The sequence below is a fragment of the Ceratotherium simum genome, chromosome 5 (assembly GCF_057802395.1).
Source record: "Ceratotherium simum simum isolate JZ-2026a chromosome 5, ASM5780239v1, whole genome shotgun sequence".
NCBI lineage: Eukaryota > Metazoa > Chordata > Mammalia > Perissodactyla > Rhinocerotidae > Ceratotherium > Ceratotherium simum.
The window spans coordinates 13,886,454-13,903,947 of NC_141904.1; positions in this window are offsets into that span (position 1 = coordinate 13,886,454).

Sequence of the window (17,494 nt, forward strand, 5' to 3'; positions counted from 1 at the left end):
GGCCCTGAGGCAGGAGAGGGCAAAATGACCAGCGCGATGAGCTAGATCCATCATCGCCTCCTTAAGAAGGGGTTTATTATGATGTGCACCTGAGAGCAAGTGTCCTTGCGTGCCACCATCTCCCTGTCCAGCCTTCCCACAGTCTCAGGGCACCAGGCCCAACTAGGCTTGGAGGAGATGCTTTCATTTCTCTGATTCATGACTGCATCATATGGCTCCCACCAAGCGAAACATCACTTTCTGAGCCTTTACATTGGTCTCGTCTAAAATAAAACAACACAACAAAACCTACCTTCTGTATATATTTCTCAATTTCTGTGCTCTCACTTTGTCTCACTGATTCATGTAGCCTCCCTTTCTTGGTATCAGAAGAGAAAATTTGTATCACGGCTGTGCCCCTGATTTATTGCGTTGACACTGCCCTGCATACCTGATTTCACATTCCTTTCCATTCCCTGAGGCCTTCTTTGCATCTAGTTTGCCAGGGAGTTTTGTTTATTTTGCAAGAACAGAAAACCAGTCGTTTGGGCTCCTGGGTAAATCGAATTTCCAGCCTTAAATAACGGTTCTCCTGTGGTGGCATCTGCTGCCCAGATGAGAGGAGCCCCATACCCCAGCTTGAGGGAAGGATTTCTCATTTGTAATACTGTCTGTGTCACTTGGGACAGAATGATGTGAAATCCCATTTGAAACCTATAGCACTCTGGATTTGCAAGGTACGTTTGGTAATTGGGTTAATACATGAATATGAATTTCCTCATCCCCATCCTCCTGCTAACAGTGTTTCTGCCTTCCCTTTACGCAACGGTCTCCATGCATAGACGGTGTTCAATTTCAGTCATGAAATTATTTTCTTGGACAAAACTCAGCATTATGGATACACATACGTGTGACTAATAAACAAATAATGCACCTGGGCACACACCTCAGAATGTTTTAGAATTGTTAAAATAACCCCAAAAGGACTTGTTCATGGCACCATAGACTGTGAAAACTAGAAGGGACCCTAAAATTCATCTGGTCCACCTTTCCCAAATTATCAAAACACTAGAATCCCACAAATTTATGAGAGTTTCACTATTAAAAACAATAATTGTGTTCTGTGGACAAGTTTGAGGAGCCCTACCCTTCTTTCTCCTGTTGGAAATCCATAATAAGTGTCTGCATGCCCTGTCAGTCTTCCTTTCTGTACATCGCTCATCTGCAGCCACTTGTCTCCATCCCTTTTGTCACCTCCCAGTCCAGACCACCATCATCTCTTCCCTGGACCACTGTAATGGCCTCCCCAATCCACTCCCAGCCCCTGCAATTCATTTTTCACATAGGAACCAGAGCAGTTTGTGTGTGTGTGCAAATCTGGTCATATTACTTCCCTGTCTCGCTCCTTCCAAGGGACACCATTAAGAAAATGGAAGACAAGCCACAGACTTGGAGAACACATTTACAAAATGTATATCTAATAATGACTTGTGTCCAGAATATGTAAAGAACTCTAACAATTCAAAATAAGAAGACTAAAAAGCCAATTAAAAAAATGATCCGAAGATTTGACTGGACAGGTGCAGGAGGCCTGATGTTACTCTGTTCTAAGAGCCTGCTTGTGAGGCTGGCCCTTGGCTGGCATCTGAGAAACTGGCTTTTGGAACGTTGCCTACGTTTCTAACTGATAAATCTGTTTTGTCTGCCTGGGGCACTGAATCCTACTGTACCAGCGTGCCTGGACTGTTTGTACAGGCAATGTGATTTATACTGAACACCTGCCCTCCTTCTAGGAGTTTGGAATTTCAGTAACCACAGCTGGTCGTGCAGGCAGAGTGCCTACATCGCCAGCCCACAATAAAAAACCCTGATTCTGAGTCTCAAGCAGGCTTTCCTGGGCAGAAACAATGCGCACTATTGCTGCATTTCACTGCTGGAGGAAGCAGGTTGTTCTGTGTGGCCCCCGCCCCAGGAGGGAGAACTTTGGAAGCCTTCCCCTGGGCTCCTCCAGACTCCGCCTGATGTGTCTTTTTCCCTGGCTAGTCCAGCTGTGTGTCCTTTTGCTGTAACTAACCCATTGCCATGAGTATAAGTGCCTCTCAGTCCTGTGAGTCTTTCACGCAAGTCACCAAGTGTGGAATCCCAGAAACAAGACACTTCAAAGAAAATATATGATGACAAATAAGCACAGAAGAGATGCTCGGCACCCTTCGTCTGTAGAGACTGAGGGGTAGTCTAATGGGGAAGTGCTGATGAGATGGCACTTCGCATCCACTACAACCGTTCAAGTCAACCCAGCAACGCCACTCCCAGGTATTCGCCCAAAAGAGAGGAAAACAGGTGTCCACTCAGACTTGTGTGTGAATGTTTATAGCAGCATCATTCATTATAGCCAAAAACGGGGAAAATTCAGATGTCCATCAATGATGAATGGATAAACAAATGTATTATATCCATGCAAGAGAATACTATCCAGCACTGAAAAGAAGGAACTAGTGATAGGTACCTGCAACAAAGTGGATGAATATCAAAGAACATGCTCAGTGAAAGAAGCCAGACATAGAAGACGACACACTGTATGATTCCATTTATATGAAATTTCTAGGAAAGGCAAAACTATAGAGGCGGAAAGCAGACCTGCCTGAGGTTGCCTGAGGGTGGGAGTGGGGATGGACTGCAACTGGGCACAAGGGAACTTTTGGGGTGGTAAGGATGTGCTAAAACTAAACAGTGGTAGTGGTTGCACAACTATATAAATGTACTAAATCTCATCAAACTATGCCCATAAAATGGGTAAATGTTGTGGTATTTAAATTATACCTCAATAAATGTGTTTTCAAAACTCCTCTGAGCTTCCTTTGCTTGCCCTTGGAGTGAAGACCTGACTCCTCCCACTCCCGAATCATCCCGCTCTGCCCCTCACCTCCTTCTCTCTGCTCCAGCCATGCTGGCTTTTTCCAGTTTCTCACACCCACCCTTCTCTTTCTCCTCAGGGCTTTTGCATATGTGGTTCCCTCCGCCTGGCATGCTGTCTCCCTTCTCCCCTTCTTTGAGCTAATTTCCATTTCTTCTTCAGTTCTCCACCCCAAGTCACTTCTTCCAGGAAGCCCTCTCTGAGTCCCCATCAAGTTGGATTTGCCGGGTGTACTCCCAGCTCCCCGCCCTTCTCTTTTGTAAGAGAATCTCATCACTCTTGAAATTACTGATCCAATGGTGACTCGAAGTTCCCTGAAAGCAAGAATTTATCTTGATCATTACTTTTCTCCCCAGCGCAGCTCCTGGCTCATGGTGGGTGCGCAATAAATAGTTCATCAAATAGTATCTGAACCAGCACCTTAGCAGCTCTGAGAAGCCCATAGGAAACATACCTGTTGAACTTTGCATAAATCGGTGTGTTTAAAGCATGCTTGCACAGTCCTTTTTACACGCGTACACTTAATGCTGTGTGGGACGCAGTACTCCAAGGAGCAGCTCAGGAAGTTCTTATCTAAAGATTTTTCCCAATTTTTTGCTGCTACTAACAATGCTGCAATCAACACCCCGAAACATAAGCCCTTACACACCTGTGCTTTTGTGGGACAGATTCCCAGGAGTGGTAGTGCTGGGTCAAATGGTATGTGTACTTTTTATTCTAATCGATGTTAACCAGATTGTAGACACTAGATTTTTTTTTTAAGTAAATTGAATTTTTTTTAAAAAGCAGATTCTCATGGAGCTGCTGAAATTCTAATTTTGTTATTCCTTGCAGGGACTATCCTTCATTATCTTCTATACAAGCAAAGCAATATCCATCCCTTTATTTCAGTAGATAATCTGTGGTGAAGAATCTCAGGAATCACTGGCCATTGAGAGACATAGCAATCTGTAGGCAAACGTTGTTCCTGGTGTTTGCTGGCTGCCCTGGTCAAGGATTCTTTTTTCTGCTTGGTAAACAGGAGCTCCTCAGACCAGCCTAAATACGAGACATGGGGGCACCAGTGTCGTGAGGATGTCAGGAATGGGGAGGACCCAAGGACAGGACATATGTACAGGGATCACAAGAAGCAAGGAGGAAAGAAGAAATTGAAGTTCCCTCCCCCGTTATTCTCCCCTCTTCTCCTCTTCCTCTCTCTCTTCCTCCCTCCCTCTCGCCCTGGACCCCCTCCCCAGCACAGCCGCTGCTCATCCTCTAGCAGCCCTCACACCTGTGCCCGTGCACCCTCCCACCTTAACCTCTCGTCTCAGTGTCACAATTCTAGATTCCCAGAGGGAGACTCACTGGCCCTGGATGGACTTTTCCACCAGGTCCATGTGGCAGTGACGTTTCTGTAAGGGCAGAGGATGGGCAGGCAGGCAGGAAGTGATGAGCACTTCCAACACTCAGGTAGGCGCCCACAAAATCGCAGAGTAACCCCACGTTTGTGTGCGCCCCTCTTGCTCCTGTTTTGCCGGAGGGGGTGCAGTAAGAAGGGATGCTGGTGGAAGAGACATGCCCCTGGAGGGAATGGGAAGGATGGGTGAGATGGCACCTGGGTGTCAGTCACTCCTTCTCTACTCGTCCCTCCACTGTGTGCAGACGGAGGTCCCTCCACTGTGTGCAGACGGAGCTGGGCCAAGGGTGGGTTTGGCAGAAGCTAGAGGGAACTCCCCCTGGGCCTACAGGCAGCTTGTGCTTGAGTGAGCGTGGGTCTGGGGAGTCTGGCTTCCACAGAGGATGGCAGAGTGAGTGTACCGCAACTGGACTGGGGGCCGCTCACCTTTGGGCTGATCCTGCAGAGGAGCCAGAGTCTTCCTTCCCCAGAGGCTGCATCGGGCACAGGACACGGAGTGTCGAGCCAGGCGTGGGGTCCCAATCCTCCGTAGCAGCCCCAGAGCCTTGTCTCGACTCTCACAACCTCCCTGAGAGCCGTAACTCGGCCAAAACTCAACTGGCTTCAGGGCAGCAGGATGGCAAGTTTGTACAAATGGGTGTTTGTGAGGTGTGGATTTCCCTCTCATCTCAAGATGTCATGTCGTCCAGAGACGTTTCCTAACATCCTCCCCCCTCCTACCTCCCACCAAAGCTGGGGTGCCCTCTCTTCTATGCTCCCACAGCCCTCTGTATCCCTCCATCACAGCCCCACTCACCCTGGTCGCCCCATTTCCGTGGCTGTCTCCTCAACCCGACTGCGCCCTGTGAAGACAGGGGCTGTGTCAGAATCGGCTCAGTGCCCCGTGGAGTGGACATCTGGATGGTCTAGTAGGCTGCCATCCACTCCCCCTTCCTAACGGCACGTGAGTTCCTTTTAAGGACTTCTCTTCCTCACTGGACTCAGTCTGGTGGGGCATACCCAGATGCTCACTCCCCCGAATTTAAACCTAGAACACAGTGACAACTAAAAACGGCTGCAGTTTGTCCTGTGGCCGTGTCCTAACCAGTTCCCGACACGAGGTCCCACTTCTGTTTCCTATTTCTCTCCCCAGAATTCTGTGATCCCTTGGTAATCCTTCTAGTAAATTTCCTTATTTCTTAAGTTCTCCAGAATTTGTTTCTGTTGCTTGCAGTGGGGAGAGGGAGAGAGGGAGGGGCAGAGAGAGGAGGGTGGCGAGGGGGAAAGAGGCAGGGGCGGAGAGGGAGAGAGGAAAAGGAGGAGGAAGAGGAGGGAGGGAGGAAGGAGGAAGGAAGGAAGGAAGACTAACTCAAACCCTCAGTGAGTGAATGAGTGGACAAGACCCCAGTCCAGCAGGAAAGCCTGCCATCAGCAAGGTGGTGGTAGGCAATGGTGATGGTAGCCGTGATGAGCAATATTATTTTTCCTGGAATAGCCAGGCCAAGCCCGACATTCCTGTCTATGTTAACATTGGGCCAGCTGTGGAAATGATTTTAGAAAATTCTCTTAGCTCTCACAAATGTCCCCCGGCTCATGGTGTCCTCCCCCATTATAGTAATGACTAGCAGACAGCTACAGAGCTCCGGCTGATAGAGGCAGGAAAGCCAAGGCCCCCCCCGTCAGATTGCTCCGTGGCTTTTAGGAGAGCCCCTGTATCCAGCATACACACAGCAATTCTCTAGTGCCAGGGTCAGGGTGCAGGAAGGGGCCAGAACCACCCAGTAAAGAGGCCAGGGGTCAGGTCTTCAAAATCAGGGAGCGTAAGAATCATCTGGAGAGCCTGGTAAAGGTGCCGTTTTCTGGGCTCACCCAGACTATGATTCAGTAAGTTGGAGCGGGCCCAGGAATCTGAGGTATAACAACGCCCCAGGACTCGGAGGCAAGCGGTCTCTCTTTGGGAGACACTATCTGAGAGTAGGGAGAAGGAAGAAGGAATGCAGATGGGTGTGTCCTGAGGCGGCCAGCAGCTTGGCTGATCCTCTGTTGGGCTTTTAGAGGATGGAGGGCATCTGTCCTTCACCCCTCCCCGGATAATTCGTCCTGGACTATCTTCATATTGTGCTGCTGTCACTCTGGTGTCAAAAACATGCAACATCCTCGCATCACCTCAAGGAAAAAGGCTCTTCTTCTCAGTCCGTGTTGGAGCTGCCAAGTCCAGTCACTCCCTCTCGCTCCTGTCTGTTCTCCGAGTGCTCCTCCATGAGCCCTCTCCTCTGGACAGCTGCAGATCTCCTCCAACCATGGGTTTCCCGCCCCCCAAGTTTTGCGAGAGCCATCTTTCTAACCTGGAATGCCCTTCCCTCTGCTCTAAACCTCTCAGAATACCACTTAGTCCTTGGGACCCTCTCAAGCCCCAGGCCTTCCAGAAAGCCCTCCCTGCCCACTCTGGTCCACAGGGACCTCCCCTTCTCCAAGCTCCCGGCTCGTGTTGGTATCACTTTGTATTGGATGACTGAGGCTGACAAGGGGCTTCTCTGTCCCTCTGAAGCAGAGAAAGGTCAGAGAGTCAACAAAGAGAAATCCAATCACACTGTCTAACCTGGAAAGACTGGAATGGACTGAGGGTGGTTGGGTGGGCAGATTTCCAGACCAATTCTCAGTTAGACTCTTGGGGTCTCCAGCCGACTACGTGGATTCTCAGTGGTACACTGGACGTCTCGGCCCAATCCTAAGCCCAAAGTTGACCAACTGCATTCCTGTTTTATCACCCCCTTCCTCTCTGAACCTCCTTCCTTGTTCCTGTCTTCTCTCTGCTATAAGCTGCACTGTGCCCTCTGGTCCTTGGATCCAACGTGGTTGCCCAATCATCCAGAGGCCCAAACACAACGGTTCCCTTAGTTCCTTAGCTAGACCCCCAACAGATAGAAAGAACTAACTGAAAGATGTGAGTTCAACAAAATTCACGAAACCTACCCCACGCCTCCAAGGAAGTGACCCAAAGAAATGACTCCACAGAGCACCAATAACAGAAAAGGACGCAGGATTTGGGACCACACAGAACTGGGTTAGAATCACAGGTTTTTTACTTAAAACTTTGTGACCTTGAGCCCCTTTCTTAATCTCTCCAAACTTCATTGTTCATATCTGTAAAAGAATGATAAGACTACCTGCCCCACAGTGTGGGAGATAATGATGCAACATGTTTGTCACATGAGCACCCAGACACTGGGATCATCTTCATCATCCTCTTCATCAGGCCTGTGGAAAGGAAATTCTTTCGCTGTTCCTTGATGCTTATCACCAGCCATTCTAAGGCTACCACATCTTGTCTGGTGCCGCTCCACATCCGCTTACTGGTCTGCCAGGAAAAATAAAAGCAAGTGCCGTGGCGAGGGCCCTGGGAACCTAAGTGCAGATAGAATTCTTCTAAGCGCAGATAGGCAGGATTTTGAATATGCTACTCCCTTGAGTCCTTGTATTGGTTGGCTTTTGCTGTGAAACAAATCTCTCCAAAACTTGGTGGCTTAAAACAAGAACCATTCATTATTTCTCATGAGTCTAGCAGTTAGCTGGGTGCTTCTGTGCTGCTATCAGCTGATCTTGGCTGGGCTCATTTACATGTCTAGTGGCTGACTGGTTGTCGGCTGGGGCAACAGGAGTGACTGGGCCATGCATCTCTTTATAATCCACTGGACCAGCCCAGGGTCGTTCACTTGAAAGAAGGTGGCAGAATTCCAAGAGCACGAGAGCAGAAGCCGAAAGGTACTTGCTCACAACTGTTACAACATTCATTCTGCCACAAATTCTACTGGTCAAAGCAAGTCAGGAGGCCAGCCCAGATTCAAGGGGGTGAGAAAATATCCCCCATCTCTTGATGAGAATAGCTACAAAGTATTGTGTATTATGGCCACTGTTGCAATATACCACAGGCGTCAAGGATTTCTCTGCACCCCTCTGTTCCTAGTGATGCCTTGAAGTGAAAACTGTTTTAAAGTAAGGATGGATGGATGGCTGGGTGGGTGGGCAGTGCTCTATATGAACAAGTGAGTGGGTAGACGGTGAAGGGTAGGTGGTTGGGTGCATTCTGTGGCGGTGTGTTAGATGGTGGGTAGAAGGAGGTGGTTTAGATGGATGTGGATTTGCGGATGGGTGGGCAGATCACTTTCACATTCTACTCATCCCTAAATCCGAGGGCATGGTGACACAGGAAGATGACAACGGTGCTTGCCATTGTACAGTCCTTGCAATCTCCTGGCAGGCGGAATGAGTCACCCACTGCGCCCCCACCATGTGCTCTGTTGTGGGCTGGCTGGCTTGCACAGAGGCTCCCTCCCGGGGCCTGTTGCCATGACTGCATGTCTCTCCTTTCCTCCTTTCCCTCAGGGTGACACTACTGTACTTAAACTTCTCAGTGGCTCCCCATTTCCTACAGGATAGAGTCCAAGTGCTTGTTCCAGCAGAGAAGGCTCTCCATGGCCTGGCCCCACTAGTCTCTCCCATATTTTCTCCCCCTGTATGAGACCAGCCGCCCCTCCCGCCCCCCACGACTCCCCTCAGCCGTGCCGTAGCCACAGTGGATCATCCCACTTTCCCTGGAGATGCCAGGCTTTCCCACACCTCCCTGCCTCGGCATGTGCCATTCCCCCTTGGGAGTTCCCCTCCACCCTCAGTCAGGCAAACGCCCACTCCTCCTTCTCAACTTTGTCCCTGTGCTCGCCCGCCAACTAGTCCTTGAAACGCTTTGTACAAGCCTCTACTTTTTATGTTTCTGTCTCCACTAGACTAACTTCCTTAGGGTCGTGTCTCACTCACGGCAGCGTCCTCAGCACCCAGCCCAGTTCCAGGCTCAGTAAGTGTTCACTAAAAGGATCTGTAAACCCGCAGCCCTGGCACGTCCCCCAGTTCTCTTGGTGAGTGTCCCCTGGGCTCTTCTTACTGTGTGTCCAGCCCATGACCAGGCGTGTGAAGGAACGTCAGACACAGTCACTGGCCACAAAGCATCGACAGTCCTGTTGAGGGAGCCGCAGCAGGCGGGCACAAGTGTACACACACGAGAAAGCTCTGTCCACCGAGGCAGTGCAGGCAAAAATGACATGATGGGCGAGCTCAGCTCTCAGAGTTCAGGGAAGAGATCGTGGTGAATTGGAATATGAGGACTTTGATGGGTAGAGGAGAAGGTGAGGGGGGGATATTTGGGCCGAGGGACCTACAGGAGTCGGGCTTGGCTGTGAGGGCACAGAAGACAAAGCTACGAGCAGTGGCGGGTGACTGGAAGGGAAAGGAGTATAAGGCTGGGAAAAGACGTTGAGGGCAGATGGTCAAGGACCTCATGTGACAAAGAAGAGAAGGAAACTAGAATTTATTGAGGATGTGTGTGCCAGACTCCTCAAAACTACCCTAAGAGGTGATGGCTCGGAGACATTAATTGACTTATCCAAGATCACACAGCTAGGAAATGGTGAGCCTGGGATTCAAAACCAGTCTGACTCTAAAACCCAGCTCAGTTCATTCCACTGGACTCTATCAATCCAGAGGCAGTGGGCAGGGTCACAGGAAGGAAGGGGACAGATGAGAAGGGTCTTTACAAAGATGATTATAAGGCTCTTTGGAATGAGTTTTCTGTCCCTGAATCAGTGAGCTCCTAGCCTATTCCTTCCGTTTTAGGAAGCACAAACCCTTCCCAAGCTTCCTAAAAAGCGTGTTTACCCTCCACTGCTTCTAAGGAGACAGGGCATAGTCTGAGGCCTTGCGGCTGGCCCTGAACTGACCGGTGATGGTGGCCCACCCTACCCCTGCCCTCCTCCCCTCGAGACCCCCTCCCACGTGATGGGTCAGTGCCAGCCCTGATTCTATTCACTCCCAGGGAAGTCCTCCGAGGCCTTGGTCGTGTGCTTCCTAGAAATCAACGTGTGTTTGACCAGCTGCTTCCCTTTCATCTCTTCATTGTGTAATTCCACCCCAAGAACACAAAAACATTGGTCTGGCAAGATCTGTTCTTTTTAAATCTGGCCAGAGCCTCACTAAGGTACATTAATCTTTAACTGTTTATAGATTTTTCTGCTTACAATATATGCCCTGCCCTTTCATTTCACACAGGGGTTCAAGTTCTGCTTCCATATTGACGATGACGTGGGAGACTTATTTCCTCTCTGGGATTTTCCTCTGTGGACTTATTTATCAGATCCCTCATGCAAAGATCCCTATAGATCATGCCTCACTCAGGAGACAATAGGGGGTTAAGACCTTGGGCTTTGGGGTCAGAGAGAGCCAGACACAAATCAGTCCCCAGCCCTGCAACTCCACCCATGTGATCTCGAGCACGTCACAAAGCCTCTCTTAATCTCATTCTCTTCTGAAAATGGAGACCCAGTGGAGTCATATCTTACCCAGGGTTCCATACTCAGCACAAAGCCTATATATGGTCATAACAATTCTGAAAAGTCCTTAACCCTGTGCCAGGTGCCCTGTTTCCTCACCACACCCCCATCCCTCACCCTTGTCCAGTTGCCCCTCTTCTTGGAAGGGCAGTTGCCTACTCTTTCTCTGTCCACTGTCAGCCCTTCGGGGCCACCTCCAATCCTCCCCTCCACCCAGCACCTCTGAATAATTCAGCTCCATAAGAAGGCCCGGGGTTAAGTACACAAAGCCACCATCTTCCTTAAAAGTCAGGAAAGTGGGGAAAGTTGTGAATATATATAATTCATATTGTTTTCAAATTTATTACTGACCAAAAATATATTTTAAGAATATCATCAAAGTGAAAACATAAAATTTATAAATCTTCTGTTAAGTCTCAAACTCTAAAGGCCCAAGTACACCAACTACTTGAAAAAGATTGCTCAAGAGAAGTGATTAAAAAAACAAGCAAACCTTGGCCACCTCTACCCAGCCGCTGGCCCAGTAGGAGTACCAAAACCAAACACCATGAGGATCAAGAATCTGCCTACACCTGTCTTCTGTCTAAAACTTGGCGATGGCTGCTCATGGTTGCCCAGCTTCTCAGATAACCTGCCTCCACCTCCCACTTTAGTGCTTTTGTGGGCATGTCCCCAGGGGAGGTACTCTGACTGGCCACCAGTAGGCAGATAAATTATATTGACCTTTTCCTCACCTCTTAGTGACTCTGGTATAACCTAATTGCTAATGACATTGCACTTAAAAATTCCTTTAGTAATTGCTTCTGACCAAAGACCATTCCCACAACACTGTCAAGACATGGCAAGGCCTGGAATCATGACATTTCCAGGCTTTCCATCTCCCATAGGATGAAATGGCCATTTAAAGACTGAAATAAGACTGAAACTCAAAGACTGACTTCTTGATTTCCTCCCAGCTATGCCACTGTACAAGATGCTGTCTCTCAGCTGAACCAGTGCCTTGAGGGACCATCCTGTTCGGTGTCTGTAACTCCACCAAAATCCTCCCGGTCCTGTCACCTGGGTTGGTGGGCCTCTACACCATGAGGTCTCCACCCCTGTGTAGGGCTGTCAGGTCAGGAGACATGCAGCACAATCACCTCTCTGGCACAGCCTTGGAACTCATGTGTGGGCTTCCACCAGCTTATGGGCAACACCCCTAACCCCGACATCAATGCCTACCCAACAGAAATCACAGGATTCCACAGGACCCAGGATTCTTCTCCAGGAGGCATTTTCCTTGCAAATAGATGTCTATGGGGCCACAGGATTGGAAAGTTGGGACCCAGGTTTCTTTGCAGAAGGATGTTAGACTGGGGAGGTAGGCAGGGGTAGATAACGTAGAGAGTGTTCTATTCTTCACAAAACTGTCACAACCAACAGCATCTCCTCATTGAGTGTCCTGAATCTGCCCACCGGAGCACGTCCTCACTGTGGGCAAGATCCTTGCCAGTCCTCACCTGCTGAACCACCTTTTCCAAGGTGCTCTAGCCATCTGCCAGCAACCCAGGGGAGCCACCATACCCCCCTGTGGCTGGAATAGCAGGAAGGCATGTGAAAAGGGGCCCCCCTCCCTAAAACTGGGTCCTGGCCTGACTCAGTGGGAAGTCTACCAAGATGGTAGACAGACATGGCTGCCCATGGGGCACCTCTCATCTTCCCAGGCCCTGGGAGGCCCTGCTCTCCTTGGAGCCCTGAGCCTGGTATGCCATTTCTGGTAGCATGTTACATCAAGGAGTCATTCACCTGAGGTAACGTGCAGGAATAAGGGCTACAGATGGAGTTTATAGACAGAATTTACTAAAACAAACCCAGAAGTCGCATCTGTGCTCTGCAGTTCCACCCCATTCTGTTGGTCATTCATAGGTACAGAGGGCATCAACTGGGGTTTCTACAATCCTGGCTAAATAAGAAAATGACAGCTCACTTTTTGGTATCAAAACCCTCCCCAAATGCAAATGAAACTACCCTGAGACACCCTTTTTCACCCAGCAAAAATCCAAGAGTTTCACAACATAACCTGTTAGTGAGGAAACAGACACTGTCATGTGTTGATGCTGGGAAGGCAAAATGGTACAATCCTAGGGAGGGAGATTTGGCAATACCCAGCAAAAGGACATTAAGTATTTGCCCTTTGACACAGCAATCCTACCTCTAGGAATTTATTCCAAAGATTCACTCACAAAAATGTAAAAATACTTAACCAGCTCATTGCAACACTGTTGGTTACAGCAAAAGACTGGAAACAACCCCTGTGTCCATCAGCAGGGGACGGGTTCAGTGAACTGTGGTGCGTCCACACAATGGAGCACTGTGCCGCTGAAAAGGGAAGGAGGGAGCTCTCCCTGTGTTCCTGTGAGTGATCTCTAGGATGTTTCATTAAGTTTAAAAAGTATATCGTATGCTACCATTTATCTAAGAAAGGGAAGGTATGACTATATAATATATTTATATTTTTTAATGAAAAGATAAACAGTAAAATAAAAGCTATCAACCAATGGCAACGTATGAAACGTGTTTGCCTCCTAATTCAAACAAACAAACCGAAAAGTACATTGCAAGATCAACGAGCACTTTCTGGGTTTTTGATGATATTAAGGAATTAATATTATTGTTTTTTAGTTGTGATAATGGTGTTGTGCTATGTTTGTTTGTTTTTTAATGAGTCTTAGTCTTTTAGAGATACTTCTTTAAATGTTTCCAAATAAAATGATATAATATCTGGTATTTGCCTCAAAATAATCTTGGAAATGGGGGTGGCGGCGGCTAGAGGTGAAACAAGATTGGCCCTGGGTGAGTAATTGTCAAAGCTGCTGAGGAATCCACGGGAGTTCAACATACAGTTCTCTCTACAGTCATAGAGGGGGAAAATTTCCCATGACAAAAGAGTTAAGAAAGCAAAAAAGAGTGAGAGAGAGGAAAGAAAGAAAAAGACAGAGAGAGAGAAAGGAAGACGCAGTGTATGTCACAATCCATAGAAACCATTGTCATGTGTCCGTGAAAGGCAGCTGACCCACTCTGCAGAACCTATTCTAGACAGAAATAAATCCCCAGGCTACACCCCTAAAGTGGGTTTGAGATTCCGGGGCTTGTAGACTTGGTGTGTCATTCTCACATTTGCATATTCATGACTCCATCAAAGAAGGGCATCCTCAGTGGACCTTGGTGCCCCTCAGCCCCCGTGGCCTCTTGACAAGCCTTCTCGCTCCCGAGCCCTGTGGACACAGGAAAGCAGCTTTGTTGGGCCACTCTCATCCTTTCGAACATTAAGCTCACAGATGGCATGGTGACAGCTCAGGGATTGGAACAGGGTTGTTTTCCATAATATAACTCCACAGACATATTTGAACACAGGAAAAGAGAAGATTTTACAAGGATCCAAAATAAAATGAGCCCTTGAGAAGAGAAGCAGGGATGTAGTGTCAGATGGGAAAGTTTTTCTTTTTCTTTTTCTTTCTTTTCTTTTTTTTTTTTTTTTTTGGTGAGGAAGATTAGCCCTGAGCCAACATCCACACCCATCTTCCCCGACTTTTGCACATGGGATGCCACCACAGCATGGCCTGAGGAGCGGTGCACAGGTCCGCACCTGGGATCCAAACCCGCGAACGAACCCCGGGCCACCGAAGCAGAGCGCGTGAACTCAACCACTATGCCACCAGGCCGGCCCCGAGGAAGGTTTTCTTTATAAGCACAAGGCAGGAGTATGAGGCCACCCGTCCCCTGCTAGGAGACTCAGGGTGTAGGAGACCTGGCACAGAGGGCAGGGATGAGGCTGGAAGGCACACTCCTGCCCCAGCATCTTGTGAGGAGCATCTTTTGGGAAGGGACAGAGCATCTCAGAGTCTGTGCCAGGGCTCTCTGCTCCAACCCCATTGCCCTCAGGAAGCGCTGCTGCCCAGCAACTGGGGTCACTGGGCAAGCTGCTCGACCTCCCAGTGATACGGGGATAGGACTGCCCACCTCATAAGGTGATTGTAAGGATCATGGGCAGTGGAGGAATCATTTCATGGAGATGGTTCCCTGAGCTCTAATTTATCCCCATGGAGCACACTGAGCAGCTAAAGAATGAAAGGGCATTTCCTCCAGAGCTCTCCTCTCCCCCAGGAGCCCACCCTGGGGGCCCTTGGCTCTCTCCTGTCCTCCCTCCCCCTGCCCCAGGATTGCTCATTGTGCCTGTCAGTCCTGCTGTGTACACACAGCCTCAGGGTGGCTCCCCAGTGGCCTGCTCCCCTTCTTCATGGTCTTGGTGGCTCTTTGGGCTTGGTCGTGGATCTCCAATCTCTGCTGCTCTTCTTTGAGGCGGTTAGGCTGTCCTAGAGTGTTTACCTCCGGTCTCTCTCTTAATCATTAACAGGTCTGCCCTTCCTCGGCCCTCCTTTGCTCACCTACCTCCCTCCTCTGGCCTGTTCTCCCCTCCTCCTCACCTCTCTGATCCTGGCTGTCCTCAAGATCCAGCTAGAGCCTCACCTCCTCCAGGGAGCCCTCAGTGATTGCCAACCCCACCAGATCCCCTCTCCCTTCTATACACACTGTCCTCAGTTCTCTCTGCTTTACACATCCTAGCTGATACCACTCCAGACAGAAAGGAGCTCCAAAAACCACTGATTCATGGACAAAATCAAGCCTGACGGAGTGGGCTGAGGAAGGATAACCGTGATGACACCTAATGCTCCACGACACATCCACAGAGCACTTTTCACTTTACCTCATTGGGTTGATCCTAATGCCCCAGGAGGGGGAGCAGGCACAGCCTTCTCTCCCTTGTCTTTTCCCTCACTGGGCTCACACATCTGGAGCAGAACTCTGTGCCACGCCCTTTGTATCCCTGATCTCTTTTGCTTCTCACCCCTTGAGAGGTAAGTAGTCAGAGTGTCTCATTTTACCGATGTGGGAACTGCGGCACAGAAGGGATACAAATGACCCCAGATCACTAGCTAGACGGTGACACAGCCGGCTCCAAACCCAGCATTCTGCCTCTAGAGCCTGCCCTCACAGCCCCTGGAGGACCCAGAAGGGGGAAGTATGCTGACCCATTGGGGGGACTAGACAAAGGCCAACAGGAACCGGGCAAAACCAGGCTGAATTCAGTGCCATGTGCCCAGCCAGTGAGGTCAGGTGAGCAGGAGACGTCCAAAGGGCAAGAGGAGGGAGAAGTGGCCAGCTCTTTGTTCTTTGGGATGGATGCGGAGGACTGGAGAGGGAGGAAGGGGCAGGCCTCTGCCTAGAGCATGAAGGGACCACCCTGGGCATGGCAGAGGGCCAGAACTGACTGGGTCCTGTGTGTGCCAGGCACTGTGCTGGGCATTTGGGACAAACCATCTCAGGAGACTCAGCACAAAGGGAGAAGGTTGGGGAGGGTGAGAAATCCAGTTGGCTGTGCTGGATGGCGCAGGGGAGTGGGGAGAAGAGTTTAGACAAGTTGGGGGTGACCAAGGAATGGCTGGTTCACTGTTTAAGCCTTTGGCCAAGCCTCCCTTCTGGTGAGTCAGGCTGACAAGGAAGCCCAGGGCCATGGCTGGCCCTGATTAGATGTCTTAGAGAACCCAAGCCAGGCCAGGACCCACCCATCCACCTCACTGAGCCCCGGGGGTTTCATCGTGCACCTTCAGGGTGGACAGGGCCGGGATAGACTGTCCTTTCACCTGGCTGTCCCACTGAGATGAGCCCTGGGCTGGCTAGGGAGGGACGCAGAGCCAGGGCCTGTGCGAACAACTGATGGCCTGAGCATCCCAGAGCAAGTGGGAATAGTTGAGAAATGGGCCTGATGAGGGGTACAGCTGTCCCAACCAAGGGTGATTCTGCCCGTCACCACCCCCAGGGGCATTTGGCAATGTCTGGAGACATTTTCGTGGAAGGTGCCACTGGGATGTAGTGGGTAGGAGCCAGGGATGCTGCTGCTAAACCTCCTACAATACACAGGACAGGCCCCCAAGACAAAGAATTATCTGGCCCAAAATGTCAACAGTGCCGAGGCTGAGAACCCCTGCTGTAGCACAAGGGGGTTAAAAGGGCTGAGATCCAAGCCACTCCCTGGGACGAAGTGCCTCTGCCCTGAGGAAGAGGCCTGGTTCCTAACTCAGCCAGCTGCTGTGTGAGGATTGGGGGGGAGGGGGGAGTAGTGCTGGGGGGAAGAGAACCCTGTCACCCAGGCTGTGATTCGTGCAAAAAGCAATTTGAAAGAGGTGTTTAGTCTTTAATAAAGGGTCAAAAAGTCAACCCACATGATTATGTCATCTCCTTGCTGGCAGACAGCAGACAGTTTTAAAGCACTATGACAGACGCACCGGGTGGGAAATGAGACGTGATGGAAGACCTCCACTGAGCACTGTTTCTAATAGGAAGGGGTCGGAAACGACATAAACGTCCCCATCCGTGGGAACAAGCTGAATAAACAATGGAATATCCTGCAGAAGAATGAGAGTTCTTTCTATGCACAGATATGCATAGGTCTCCAGATGATATTAAGTGAAAAAAGCGAAGTGCAGAACACTGTGGGGTACCGTGCTGCGTTAGGTGAGACGGCGGAAAAAGCAGCAGTATATTGATAATTGCTTACATTTGCATAAAGCGGTGGATCTCAAACTCGAGTGAGCATCAGAACCGCCCAGAGGGCCTTTTAGCCATACTTGCTTTAACAGCAGCAACCCTGCTTCTCTCTGGGGGAGGGATGTGGAGAGCGCCCCACTTTCCTCCCCAGAGTTGAACTGCTTTCCCGCCCTGGCCGCCCAGCGCGCGGGGCTTTAGACAAAGGCCTGTAAATGGCCTCTCTCTCTAATCACTCCAGCAAACACCAGGAGACTCTTTCCCAAC